Here is a 13,955-nt window from a genome sequence, read left to right on the forward strand (position 1 = left end):
TGAAGTTAGCAGTTCACTGAAAGTCATCAAAGGAAAAAGTTCTGGAGATTGCGCTGGAGATGGGAGTCTATATAGACAGAACATGAGATGAAGGTTTCTGGCGAAATCTAGGCTCTCAGAAGCCACAAACTTAAAAGCCACAAACTTGTTCTAATGCTCCTTAACTGAATGTCTCATTTTGACTGCTTTAATCTCTGTCACCTGGGAAATGGTACATTTCATCTTTTATTGGAACAGACAAATATATTTTGAAGAAGTAGAATAAAATAATAAGTAATCTCACTAGAAGTAGTTGTTGAGGTGTTATCTTCCTGATAGTTTTCTTTTGAACTTTGTGACCTTGATTTTGGTTTTACTGTGTCTGTTATTGAATCTTAAGGTGAATTGGCATCAAATCAGTCCGTTCTGATGATCAGAAGTGGATGACAGTCCTGCAAGACCAGGAAGAATGTATAACATAAGGAAATGAAGGCTCCTATGTCATTTTGGAAATTGTTCTTCAACTTCACTTGTTCTTCTGGCTTTGTCATTGATATCTGAAGCTTCTGCTGAGCAGCATTATAGTCCAAGGAATAAAGCAGTCTTAGATGCCAGAGATTTAGAGTCCTAAGTGATCAAACTCACCAACTTAAGCAAAGTGGGATTTCTGTGCATCTGTTTTGCTACATACATCATTGCCAGACACACTGCGCATACATTTGTTGCAGTAAGTTCTTCCTCTGACAAGCTAGGCAGGAACAGTTTTGTTTCTGTTTTACAATGAGGAAATTATGTGTACAAGTCCCTCATCCTAGACTATAGTTGCAAGTTTTAAGTGCGTTATACATGTATAACATTTTAGAAAGTTCCCTGTTCTATTTCCAAATTAAGAAATATATTCACCTTTCTATTTAGGAAATGGGTAGTAAATCTATCTCAGTGATTAGCACTGATGCACTGACTTCAGTGATTATGCTGTCAATTGTTTTGGCTTTTGTGCTGCTTTGAATATCTAAAGCACTAAGGGGAGCTCACTAGTTTTCTGGAAGTCTAATGTCACAACTCAGAAAGATGAGAAGAATTTTGCAAGTCAGGTCTTTATCCAGGCTCTGCAAAGGCTAGATAAAGTTCTTTGAGTTGAAATCTCGGCTCTGACAGTGAACCAAGACAGCTCTGACAGTAAGCCAAGAGCAAATCCACTGAGTGCAGTGGAACAATGGTTATAAAAAAGGAGGTGAAGGAAGAGAAGATTTGATATTTTTATTTACGTTAAACAATACAATTATTTCTTGAAGTGATTATATGTATTGTTTTCACGTAGAATGGATTTTCTTTTCTTAATTTCTTCATGATTGCAAAAAGTCTATTTCATCCCAGATTTTATTTCTTTTTTAAAAATTCTGCCTCACTGCAGATGGATCTTGTGGATCTGGGTGTTTTAAATATTTGATGTAGTACTGCAAGAAGAGCGATACATCTTATTTCAGAATAGCAATTTGTAATCTATTTCTACTTCATTTATCCTACCACAAAATGCTTTATCTATTTTAGAATGATGGAATGACATGACTACTTTTTTTTTTTCTTTAATCAAAAAGAGCCTATGTTCAGGCACATTTAGCAACAAATATGCTTAAATATATGAACATGAATTCTTTTTCATCTTCAGTTTCACAGACTTTCTTAAGCATAAGGAAAGGCTATGCAAGAAGAGACTAGATTAGCATTATTATGTCAATGTAAATAACTTGTGGTACTTTTTTCATTTTCTTTTTCTTCTCAATATAATGCCTATTACATGCCTATTACGTAGAAATTTTATATAATACTTAACTATCAATATAGTCATTGTTTTGTAGATCATCCCTTTCATAAGTTTCCCCTCACAACTTGTATGTAAGGTAAAACATACACTCACCAGATTTGCAAGAACACAGACCTTTACAGCTAGCTTTGATCCACTGAACACTCAAGAGGTTCCTGTAGAAGTAAAATATTTGCTGGCAAAGCCCAGAAAAGACATATTTTATGTGTGCAAAATGGGGAAAGCTGACTCAAAATGGTATCTCACAATAATTTTCAGCATTTTTGGACCCTTTAAACCATTTATTCTCCAATCCAATCTTAATCCAGGACAACCACTTTTTCTTAATGTCTCTTCTCCTTTGCCTTGGAAGTGGACTCGTGTACATAAAATAGCTAAATCTTTAGGATTGTGTCTTGATTTCATCTGGGATGGAATTGTTTTCTTCAGAATGTATGATGCTATGTTTGGGTTCTAGGAGAAAACAGTGTTGATAACACACCAATGTTTATAGCTGTGTCTGAGTAGTGTTTTACAGAGCCAAGACCATTCCAGTTTCTCAGCTCATACTAACAAAGGGTTAGGAGGGAACAGAATTAGGAGAGCTGACTTAAACTAGCCAAAGGGATATTCCATACCATATGGTATCATGCAAAAGAAGTTTTGAAGGGGGTAGGAGTTCGTCTTGCTCTCTTTTCCTACTCAGGATGGTAAGCTGGGAATCAGCTGAGTGGTGATGAGCAATTGCTTGTGCATCACTTGTTATATACATTCATATATATGTCATAATTATTATCGATTTTCTTTCCTCTATCTTTGTAAATAGTAATATTTCAACCATCAAGTTCCACTTCGTTTATTTTTTCCTTTTGATTCTTTTCCCCATCCCATTGGGAAGGGGGAATGGGCAAACAACTTTGTGGTGCTGAGCCATCTGCCAGGTTAAACCACAACAGATTATTATAACACCACTGTAAAATTACATTGTACATGATTCCGGAGTATTTATTGAAGGAATAACTAGCTTAAAAACCAAATGGTGTATAGCATTTGAAGTAATGATAACTACTAACAATGTCTTATTTTTCAATTTATATTTAAAGCACATGTCAATATTTTATGTGTTTCCATACAAAATCACCAGCTAACTATCTCTAAAAGTCCCAGTATAAACACCTTAATGGAAGGAAAGATGACAGCATGAGCTCAGCACTTCCTTTTGTAAACCCCTGTGCTGAAAAGCCCTGTGGGATACCTCCAAGTAGGACTTTGACAAGTCAAAGCTGGCTCTCCTGAAGTCCAGGGTAGCAATTCTGCTTACTGATTTGCTCCTTCCATGCAAAATCTTGAACTCCGCCATCTTGTGATCTCTGCATCCCAAGCCTTGTTTGTAAAAGCAAGGTCAAGTAGCATACCCCTCCTCATCAGCTCCTCCACCACCTGCATCAGAAAGTTATCAATACATTGCAGGAAACACCTGGACCTTGCGTGCCTTCTTTTACTGTTATAGCATTTCAAATGGAGAAATAAATATTTTAGCGTGATCAGGACAGTAAAGTCATCCTAGACTTTAACTAGGACTCAACAAATAAAATTATTTTGTAGGAAGAGCTTTTTGGACGTTTGTCACAAATATCCGTAGAAAACTGAATATGTGGCAGGGAACTTAAGTCTGTGAAAAAAGATAATAGTTTCTCCACCATGCCACAGGTGATTTCAGTGGTCTAATCTGAGGGTTATTACTTTTTCAGGAGGAAAACTCGACCTCTTTCAACCACTTTTAATTTTCTTTCTTTCTTTTTCTATTGCTTTGTATTTCTGCGCACTTACACCAGTCCAGAATCTGCTTGAGTTCTGGAACGGCTACTAACATGACCGGTAGGCAGGGGCATTCACCAGAAAGGAATTTTCCAAGGCAAACAAATGGAGAGGTAAGCAGTAGTTTACACGAAGAGAATCCTGCTGAGAGGAGTAGCTGGGGCAATAGAAGTGCAATAGAAATGCTAATATGTTGTATGTAACCTTCAGCCCAAGGGCATTCCTGGCTATTTGATACAGGCTCTGCTGAATGCTTTGTAGATAAAAAAGTGCAGGTTTGTCTCTGGCCAAAGACAGATGGAAGAGAAATGAGGAGTTTTCAAAGATAAGGAAAAAAGGGTGGTTTACAAGTTGGCTTGAGGTAACTACTACCTACACCTGTTTCTCAGAAGCATGTACAGAGAAAACAGAACTTTACAGAACAGAAGAGATGGCTGGGTCGTTAGAAGCTCATTATCCACGATTCTGCTCGATTTCTGAGGGACATTATCCAGCACAAAATAACTAGGAAAGCACAGAGTAACCTGCGCAATACAAAGGGCATTTTTAAACTGTTCTATTAAGAGATATGTTAAAAAAATTATTTGAAAACGCCCTTTAAACATTCTCATAAATTTCACATTTTACCCCAGTTTGGGGGTGAAAGAAGTACTCAAAGCAATTCAAATATAATTTGGTTTTTGGTCATAACATATAAAGAGCAAAGGAAACAGAGGGTTTCCTTAGTCTAGCCAGAGAAGGAAGAGTTGTCTTCATTCTCCTTTTGCCAAATAGCTCAAAGGGTGAGGAATGCTTTGAAGATATTTTCTCCTGCAAGTGTGATGTAGCCAGCAAGCTGAAGCAGGCTGACCAGATTACAAATAAACAACTGAGAAACTGTGGTTTCTAGAGAATAGGAGTTGTGTGACCTCTCCAAGCAGGTTGTACCAGAGATATTGCCTTACTGTACTGACCTGCTTAACATTTCTGCTCAATCTTCTGACACAGTAGGGAATAACTAACTCCCAGGCTTGCAGGTTTGAATTAGAAAGACAGGGAACATACCCCAGTCTGAACATCTAAATATTATCCCAAAACATCTGCAGGATAGCAACCAAGGCCCTTTGTGGCACCTTTTGGGTAAGAACAGATAGTTTTCAGCTGGTGAGGGAAGACCAGGTGTTACTCATCTCCTTAATGACTTTCAGCTGCAGCCAGTGTAGTGAGTGTTGCTGCGTGGGAGGCTGAGCTGCCAGGAGAGTCTTCAGATGGCTGCCAGGAGAGGTTAGTTGGTTTTTACTTTTGCTTTTATTTTAGTTTTTCTGTGATTTTTTTGAGTGATGGGAAGGTGGCTGTCTCTTTTCGTGCTATGAAGCTGACTTAAGAAAATATCGTAAAGGTGAATAGTAGGGTAGCACTAGAAGGTTCTTCATTGACAGGGGCTCAAATTTGGCTTAATCCTGGGCTTTGCTATATGTTTCTGAAGGCCAGATTCTGTCCTCTTACATACATGTAAATTTTTTGAGTCTTTCCAGTGTTTAGATGTTACAGAGAGGGGAAGTTAGCCAGACATTACATTCTGTTTTCCTTCTAGCCCCGTGTTTTGTCATTTTTTGTGATTGACTGGAAGGAGTTTAAAGAGGATGCATTAATAATTTACTGTGCTGCAACAAATAATTGATGTTTTTAAAGTTCTCTTTCATTCAGGCTGGTCTGGATTTCCCCATCCTAGTTTATTTTTGATTATAGAAATTCATTTCGGTTAAATCATTCCTTTATCGGCAGGATCTGCCCACATTTTGTTAAGGCTGAATAGCTCCAGAAACCACAGTGTTTTTTCCAATTGCTTTGAATCAAAGTTGCATTAAGGAGAAAAAGGAGAAAAAAAACAACAACCAAAAAAAAACAAAAAAACAAAAAAAAAAAAAAAAACACCCAAAGCCCCCCCCACCAAAAGCTTTTGCTGAAATTGAGCTGGATTTTGTTAATACAGAAACAATTATGTTAAGGAGTTTTTAATTTGTAGCTGTGATGCTGTGCTAGTTACTTCAAGCATCAGCTTAGTTTTGAGAACAGACTATCCAGTTTCTCAGGTTTTCCCACTTATGGTTTTGTGTGTGCCCGTGACCTCAAAGCTTCCAGCTGCTCTGTCCATTTGTGACCCTCTTGATGAACATCAGTCTCTATTAGATGTGTGTGTGTGTATGTATATATTTGGTGCTTTATAATGCTTTTAGCATTTGGCAGGTAGAGCTACCAGGTTAGAAATGAGAAAAAACGAGCCTATTTTGCCAAGCAGACAAAATTGTTTATTTTGTTGGTATGTCTGCTTTTACTGAATTGCTTCATGCTGATACACAAGACAGGTTATGGAAATGGATTGTTTTAAGAATCCTTCACTGGGCTTATATGCCACCAAACACTGGATGTTGGGAATGGGGATTGAAATCTGAAGTTCTGTGGTTGTAAAACAGGGTCACCTTAAGTTTTTTTGATGCTGAACTCTTTTACAAATTACTCCAACAGTAAGAAGGGAGGTGCCAACTCCCTTTAATTATAAGACTTTAATTATAGCTCTTGGTCAGAGAAATTATACGAGACCCTATGGTTGGTGAGGAGAAGGATACTGCAGTGAGATTAAAAAGGTTTTTTTTATTATTAAAAAATGCTACTAAAAAAAATATGGATAACACTGCAGTCCTATGTACCGTACCAACACGTGAAAAACTGATATAAATGTTTGTAGGGGTATTTTTCAGCTCTAGGCTAGGTTCTGAAACCTTTTGTTCCTGCTAGTAATTGCATTGAAGTATCATGTGATGGATTTACAGGATTGCATCTCAACTCTTAAGAATAGCCAGATGTCATAAAGAAAAGCACCCCTATGCTTATGTATTTATTACCTTATTTGCTTCTCAAGTGCCTTTCTAATTCTTGGTAAATAAGTGTTAATAGGGTTATGCTCTGAAGCTTACAAATCTCACTCATTTCAGTGTGTATCAAGTTAGTTCCTATGTAAGTCTGTATTCCTAATGAACATTCCATGCATTTCTCATGCTTATTCATACATTATTAAATTGCAGAATTGCAGAAACATTTTGACACTTTCATGGGGCCACAGATTAAATTGTATATCTATTAAAATTGTTCCACCCCCGTATTTTGTAACTCTGATAACTGTTTTAGCCCAATAAGAGATTAGCTAAATTACTGAACAGTACACTGTTGTAATTCCTAAAGTTTTTTCCAGTCAAGAAAGAAATGACATTAAATGTGTTTAAGACTGTTTCTGTAATGCATTAATATATCAGTAGAGTGAATTCAGGAACCTACCGTTCAAAAAATATCTATAAAGGCTTCAAGTTCACTTATCTTTATAGACTTTTGCTTCTGCTTCTTCACACTGCTTTACCTCTAGGGCTGGCACTCAGAGAGGGGGAAATACTAGATGGAAAGTATTCAGAAGGACTTACTTAAAAAAAAAAAAAGACTTGTATATTGCTAGATACAATCTTCTTATCTTTTTATTGTAGAATTCATGTTGGGAAAGGGAATAAAGAATCATCTTGTTGTACACTTCATGGTGAGTCTGTGGTTTGCAGACTTTGGCTCTGCATTTGGGCAACAGTGTAATCTCATGGATTATCCTGAGTTGGAAGAAGTCCACAAGGATCATCCAGTCCAACTCCTGGCTCCTCACAGAACCACTCAAAATTCAAACCATATTTCTGAGGGTGGTGTCCAGACAGTCATGAAACCGGGAGCTTGGGGCTGTGAACTCTGCCCTGGGGAGCCAATTCCATTAACATCGCCCTCTGGTGGAGAACGTAACACCCAACACAGCTTCATGCTGCTCCCTCAGGTCATGTTTCCGTACCCAGAGAGCAGAGCTCAGCGCTGCCCCACCACTCCCTGTATGGCACTGCAGCTGCCGTGAGGTATCCCCTCAGCTCTGCTCTGGGCTGACCAAACCAAGAGGCTCAGCCACTCTTCAATACATCTTCCCCTCTAAGACTCTTCACTGTCTTTGTAGTCCTCATCTGGAGGCTCTCTAATAGTTTTATGTTCTTCTTGCATTGTAGCACCCAAACACGTGCACAGTGTGAAGAGCAGGGTGAGACAATGCCACTGTCTGGCTAGCAGTGCTGGGACTAGTGCATCCTAGATTGTCAGTAACCTACCACTCAGGAGATGAATTCTATCCTCTTCCAAAACAGTCTTTTGTTGCATTAGCTGTATGTAATACTATGTAAGAAATATGCAAGCTGTGAATTTCTTCCTTTGGTAGTCTTAGCATTTCTATGAGATGATGAGTTCAGGAGGAAAGAATAAATATGCGTGTGCAAATAAATGAACTGAATATAAGTTCTTTTTTTGTAGTCACAAGCACACAAAGGGTTGTGATTTTACTGGGGGTTGTTTGAAACAGCAGTGTTTCATAGGTGAGAGGAATCTGAGTCTAAAGAGGTAGAATGTGTGTCTGGCACCTCTACAGCTTTGCTTTCAAGTACTTTTTACTCCCTGTTGTTACTCAAGTACTCCCTGTGCTTACTCCCCCAACTTCAGATATGAATCTAAAAAATCATGAACCAGAGTCGCCCTCAAATTTGAACCCTGAATCTGTGTATATGAAACATGTCTGTATATATGAATTTATACAATTCCATATGGGTGCACGATTCTCTAAGAGGGAGAAAAAGATACATGCTACATCTTTAACTAAGGTTGGGTATGCCTTGCTGTGATGGGAAGAATGCTTACAACTTGTGACATATTTAAGCTATTTAATTAAAATTAGTTTATATGTGCACAGCAAAAGATTTGCAGCTGAGTAGACTTTGAATACAGAATGTATCCTAGGACTCTGTAGTCTGCTGCACAGTTGTGCTTTGCTTTGCTGGCTAAGGTAGGGCTGACTGCTTTGGGTGCATCTAAAAGATACCTATCATGGCAAAATACTAACACTCTTTGTTGAAGTTTCTATCTTATTAACTCTTAACGTTGCATTAATCCTTACAATACTAGGCTCATCATTGAAATTCAGTGCTTCTCGAATATATCTGCTTTTGCATTCTGGATGTTCATTTTTCCTCTGCTTTGTGAATAGCTCTTACTGCATGATCAGCTTCTAAGACACTGTTCTTGCTCCTGTGGTGCTTACCCTCTCTTTCAGCTCTAAGAGCCACCCATCGTGCAGGCTTTTGGTGCCAGCCCATGTATCATTGGTTTCTTATGTGTCAGCCATGTGAAAATTACTGGAAATATTTAGCATTAAATGCTCCAAACAAAGGAGATAAATCACTGTGTTTTATATTTGTTACTATTAATAACCAATGATCCTCTATATATGGAAATATTTTTCTAGGACAGTTCTGAATGAGTTTTAATTATGGAGTTAGCTGGATAAAAATTAGATATTATATCTTTTTTACTGGAATTTTTTGATATTTGCTCTCAAATGTGGCCTGTGGAGAAGAGGGGTGGAAGAACATATTCATAAAGAAAGATAGAAGCAACTTTGCATGGAAAGGTTTGTCCAAACAATTTCCAAGACTGATAATGATGACTTGGTATATTTGTTTTGAGCAAATTACAAAGGGGGCAAAAAACTTAAACTTGAGAAAAGGTGCCCTGTCTGGAAATGATGGATTAACAAATGGTGAAAAATTCTAGATAAAGTATCTGGAAAAAAAATGTCCAAATGATGAGATGGATCAGACTGTAGAACAGTTTCTCCAGACTAAACTCTGCCATTTGATGTCTTATTTTTAATCAGGGGTGTCAGAAAAAGTAGAATGTGTATGGAAAAATCTTGCACAATCAGGGATATGTTGACCTGATCTTTATAAACATAAAATATGTTTATAAAGTCAGCAATTAAATAAAATTTAGTTGTGATGTATTTTACAGCTTAAATTATAGAATTTAGAAGTTCCGGGTTGCACTGAACTCCTTGATCAAGTCCAGAGGGATTGTGACTTGTACAGACATACCTGAATTGTAGGTGAGGTAGGTTTATACTGCAAACACTGTAGCTGTATTCACACTACAAAATACCTGGATTTATGAGGCTGCCTCTCAGAGTGCCTTGCTTAACAAGGGAAGTTGTGTGGTTATGCTGGTGGGGAACCCAAGGTCTATCAAGAATGTATGTGTTCCTTTGCATAAACTGGTGGCCTAAAATGATAATCAGAATTATGGCTGCTTGTATTGGCTGAGTATTAACAAGATCTGGTTGGATAAACAGATTAATATATTAATTTATTGAAAGCAAGTTTCTTAGGTTTGGTGTAGAGGAATCCTACTCAGTTGTTCTGAAAGTAATGCCTCCTATTTAATCTTCATAGAAACTACAACAGACACAAACAGTGCAATAATACTAACTGACAGAGCAAATTCTCAGCCCCAAAAAACTCTTTTCCAACACACTCACCACGATTAGCAATGCTTTTTCGACAACAGTGTCAATGGGTGCCGTTTTTTTTCTGCATGGAGGAATTCAGTGACACATCTTTGCTTGGTCTGCACTTCTACATCAGACACCATTTTGTCAGACTGCTCCTCCGCTGCCATCTGTTGCACAGCAACATCCTGGATCAGAATATTGGTGGGAAGGTTCAATCTCTACTGTCATACCATGAATACTTCTGGCTTAATGGGCCAACATAATAAATTAGGAGGCATTACTTTTGGAGCAGGCCTTATAGCTAAAACTTTCATAAACGTGTTAAAGAAAACAAAAGAATGTCAAGAATTATGCTTTTCCAGGGCTTTCATTCACAAGCCTTATACAAAGAAAGAGCTGATCATCTTCATCCAGACCACCCAATGTCTTATCTCTCATATTGTGAGCATTTTTTTGGTATTGCCAGTTGTGTGTGAAATTTTTTTGACCACCTGTCAAGGTGTAGACATGGAAGAAAAGGAAATTTTCTTTCTTGTCTCAAATAGGAATTTTGAAACAGTAAGAAACAGTTGCTTATTTTAAGCAATTACCATTCATCTTTTCTTTGCCATGCTTTTTGATACACTGTTCTTAGCCCTCAGTACTATTAGCTTTTTCTTGTCACTGTTATCCTAGTGAATGTGCCATTATTTGTATGTGTATATATACATTTATTTTTGTGTGTATGTGCCTATAAAGAACTTTGGTTCTGGTCTCGTCACGTGGCATTTATTGAAATACAGTAATCCACCTATTAATCTGGATGTTAAGACCTAGCTCCTTCATTTTAATAGAAAACATTGATTTATGTTTTTTAAAAAAGCATTTCATCTGCAGTTAAAATCTGTAGTGTGATATTTCTGAAGATTTGGTTCAGGAAAACAGAAGAAAAATAATTAATTATCATCACAGTAAAAGGATTGACTTTTATAGTAAGGAAAAAACAGTCTCAGTGTCCACATTCCTTGTGCTATTTTTTCTTTTTTCTCTCATAGGCATGACTTACATGCTACATACCAAAAACAGTCCAACCCCACTAACAAGCCACATTTTGGAATTGATCTAGTTGATTCTCCAGTGTCATGTACAATAGGAGCAGTGTAATAAAACACTCTTAATTTCTGTCTGATATTGGCATCTCTTACTCAAGAATCTCTTTGTTTTCCTTTGGACCCCCATGAAAATTGAGTTTGGAGAATAATGAACTTCAGGAAAAATCTGGAGCTCTTTTACTATTTGAATGATACAAACCCTGACATAATAGATTGACATTATTCAGCACGCAGCTCTGGTAAAAACTTTTTTTTTTAATAAATACTTTAGTTGTTTGTTACCACTAGAAGAAGATATTAATTGACAAATTGTTCATCCTTCCTGTTCATCATTCCAGAACTGCTAGTCCACTTGTCTCTAGCTACTGTGTGCAATTACTGTACAGGCTGCCAGGAAGAGAAGCATAATGAAATAGTGTGCTCTTCAATTAATGATGGCAGATCAAGTGGAAAGTATTACTAAGAAAACATTTCTTAGCTGTTCTTCTCCAGAACACACAAAGTGTGTTTAGGAACAAAAACAGAGGCATCCTTTTCTGGTGCCTGTTGCAGGGTACAGCTATTTGAAACAACATGTTTAGGAAATAATTAATGTTAAGAAATAATGCATACAAAATGTAGCTCGCTGTTAGGAAATGCACACTTGGTTCCCAATGCTTTATTAATTAACATGCAACTTTTATTGTATTTATCCTCCCAAATGCCTAGAGATAACAAGGTGCTATTTTTGATATTGTCACAAAGAAGAGGAAGAGGTGTAGAGAATGAGAGTCTGTGAGAGCGGGGAATGGGACCAAAGCATTTTCAAGTATTTTAGCTCAGATATGTTACTGTTTTTCTCCTTGTGTGTCTTCTCTTTCTTCCTGTAGGAGAGAACAATAGTACAGATAATGTGGGTACGTTGGTTGGGACTGTTATGTGAGGTAGATATTTCTAAGCTTTCTTTTGGTATACCTTTACTGCATATATTCTGTAGTAGCTCCAACAATAATGAAGGAGACAATCTGAAATGCTTTAAAACATGGACTCGATGTCAATTTTTAGAGATGGATATTGAGTCAGGAAGAGACCTTTTTTATGTTCTCTGCTGGACATTGGTTCCTCTTGCATAAAATATAGCAGTGTTAGTTTGTGCAATTGTTTAAAACATGGGCTTATGACAGAAAATGAAGACTGTCTGAGTGAGAAAAGCCAAGAGTGTATGCTGTTGCATTCATTGACTCAGGAGCTGCTACCCTCCTCTCTGCCTTTCCAATTTCATATGCCTATCACCTTTCATCTCATTCCAGCTTCCAGGATGGTGGTCTGTCCTCCTCCTGATTCCCTCCTCTTTGCTGAAACTCAGGCTGTACCAGGAAGAAATTGCTGGGGGGATCTGTCTTGAATTTGTAGAAAAAGATAGTCTTGTTGCCTTTTATATTTCATTCTTTTTCTAGCTGTCTGCTTAGGAACTTGCTAACATGAGTGCTAACAGTTTTGAATGACATTTCTGTTCTCTAGTTACGTGTATGTATATGTGTATAGAGCCCAGACGCTCTGCAAGTGTTCTGTGAGATGTTTTGGAAACTAAGTGAACTATTGTTACATTTCACATCTCTAAACACTAGATCTAGGTTGTATGACAGTCTTCCCACTGTCATATTTAGCTTTTGTTTTTCATTGAGTTTATTCTAATTAGCGTGTGGTTTGCTTAATTTGGATTTTAAAGTGAATAAGATTATCTCTTTTTTTGTTGGACAATACTGAGCAGTTACATACAAGTAACTACCTACAAATAAATTCCATAGGTAGAAATAGTAACAAGCAACATTTTTGTAGATGAAAATTTGTATTTGTGATTACTTACTTGCAACATAAAATGGCAGGTCAGCCATGGAAAATAAAATCAAAAGAGTGCCCAGATTAGGTTTTTATTAAATAAAATCTTATCAGAATTGTTTCTTCATAGGTTGATTAACTCTTTTTTCATGGGTTAGTTTTTTCTTTGTTTGTTTTTAATAATGTTGTATCATTCCATTCGATAAGACAAATCTACCTGCATTTTTAAGAATCTTTTTTTTTCGTAAATAATCTATTTTAATCTTCAGTACAGTAGATGACCTGATTTACCATCCTTGTAGCTGAAAAATGTCATCTGTTTATAATTGTTGTGCTCTAATGCTCCCTTAGTCAAAATGGCCGAGATTAATCAAGCGATCTGTAACAACCTCTAGTTATTTGCTGTTTTCCTTTAGCTAATTCATGGTATTATGTTGGATTACGTGGTGTTCCAGTTTTAGTGAATAACACATCATAACTATGGAAATTGCAGTATTTCAGTTCTCTGGAAACAATTTCTTAATACTGGAATGCTTGCCTACCTTTATTCTTCAAATGTTTTTATTAACCTCTAGGAAATGACTGACATACAAGATACACCTTAGGTATATTTTAAAACGTTTCATCCTTGATGAAAAACTGTAGATAAACTTTGCTGTTTAAGGTGCATTGCTTTAATCAGTGTCACTGGCAGTTAAAATGAGTAATGATTCATCAAAAGACTTAGCAAAATAAAGACATTTACAGTGGCTTAACTCCAAAAGCATTGTTGTCTTTGCAGCTGTTGTTTTGCTCCATTTCTTTTTTTTCCAAGAGCCGTACTATCTACAGATATGACACTTGAAGATTCAGGAAGAATTGACACTTCTCTTATTAGGAATGTCTCTGTTTTTCCATTACTAAATGTTATATTATGTTCTAGCTGTAGGGGAAAAAATCACTTGGATGAATATACATCAGAGCATATGATTAATGAAAAGCCAAGAACAAATGTGAATGCATCCCTGAGTAGGGAATGAATCTGACAAGCTTATCTGATATTTTCTTTCTCTTTATCTCC

The sequence above is a fragment of the Cyrtonyx montezumae genome, unplaced genomic scaffold, assembly GCF_038088225.1.
Source record: "Cyrtonyx montezumae isolate F1298 unplaced genomic scaffold, pur_monq_1.0 scaffold_2, whole genome shotgun sequence".
NCBI classification, from domain to species: domain Eukaryota; kingdom Metazoa; phylum Chordata; class Aves; order Galliformes; family Odontophoridae; genus Cyrtonyx; species Cyrtonyx montezumae.